A 1559-nucleotide genomic window follows, 5' to 3' on the forward strand; every position below is an offset into this window, starting at 1 on the left:
TTTAGTTCCCTGAGCGTGGACAGGAATTTTAGTCACTTCAATACCTACTAGCCTTCGTGAGCCCCAGCCAGAATGTTTGGAAGAATGGAAAATGATTTACAATTGTTTGCATGCTTGTTGGTTTTCTCAAATATCAATAATGTTTTATCGTAGATCTTTCCAAATTGGAGTATGCAGTTGGCAGAGAAAATTGTGACATAAATTTGACTACAGACAAAATGTCTGTTGAGCACCTACAATTTATATCTAGGACACATTTTAAACTTAAACGAGACAGTAGGAATTCTCCTGTTTATTTAGAAGATTTTTCTCGAAATGGAACATTTATAATTCGTGAAAAAGTTGGCAAATTAAACCGAAGAATATTGTAAAATGAAGATGTTATAGCAATAGGTAGTGACTTCAGAAAATCGTTTAGATTTTTTTATCGTTTCACACATACTGTGGATAAAATCCCAAATCTCGAGATTAATATTCAACAAAAGGACATGTGATAAATTTGCTATGAAGCAGATCATCAAGAGTAAAGCAGATGATGAAAAGAAATTAAACCATCCTAATCGTATTATGAATGAAATTAATATTATGAAAAAATTAGATAATCCATTCATAGTTAGTGTCTACAACATTGTTGAAACTCCTGAAGCAGTATTTTTGGTATTGGAACTTATGAATGGAGGTGATTTATATAATAAAATTAAAGAGTCAAAATATCTGAAAGAACCAATAGTTAAGAATATTATATACCAACTAGCTGTTGCTGTTAATTACTCACATCGGCAGAACATTACACATAGAGATTTAAAACCTGAGAATATTCTGTTACAAAGCAATAGTGATGATTCAATAGTCAAACTATCACATTTTGGCTTATGTAAAATTGTTGAAGGTAACACAGTGTTAAAAACTGAATGTGGAACTGCATGGTATGTTGCTCCCGAAGTGATATTAAAGAATTATAAAACTTATACTGAAAAAGTTGATGTTTGGAGTCTAGGTGTAATATTATTTGTTTGTCTTTGTGGATGCTTATCCTTCTCAGCAGCTAATCATAAATGGTTACAGGATCCCGATGTTATTAAGCGTTATAATGATTTATTAAATCAGGAAAATGAAAAACAGGAAATTACTGTTTCTGATTTGGAAGATTCACTAAATGAATATTATAATAATTCTTGTCCTGAAAATTGTCTAGATATAATAGAACCACCTGCCAAACGTCATCGAAATCTACTTATTTTTTAGCGAATCACAAGTTTGGTTTGTTATCAGTATTAAAAGGAACAAAATGTACATGTTACATACAAAAGTACTTCTATGCTCTAAGTAATAAAATGACCAAAATTATATTTAAAATATAAAATATTTTTATAAATAATAGTGAATAATACTTTTGATAATTGCACCCTGAGAAAAAAAGCATACATTATGATATTTTCTTCTTTGTAAAACACAGTGAATTCTGCAAATCAATTCAAATTAATTGTTCGGCCATGTCATGTGTATGCATATTTTGAAACTAAGTTGCTTTACCAAAATTTTTAACTTTCAATTTTAAT

The 1559-nt window shown here is 29.6% G+C and overlaps 1 pseudogene; it reads left to right on the forward strand.

Moving 5' to 3' along the window:
* Nucleotides 1-218: 218 nt before the first annotated feature.
* Nucleotides 219-1245, forward strand: LOC113390062 (annotated as a pseudogene).
* The last annotated feature ends 314 nt before the right edge of the window (nucleotides 1246-1559 follow it).

This window comes from Ctenocephalides felis, unplaced genomic scaffold (assembly GCF_003426905.1).
Source record: "Ctenocephalides felis isolate EL2017-DRISC unplaced genomic scaffold, ASM342690v1 CF-g0.4_SCAFFOLD_00845, whole genome shotgun sequence".
NCBI lineage: Eukaryota > Metazoa > Arthropoda > Insecta > Siphonaptera > Pulicidae > Ctenocephalides > Ctenocephalides felis.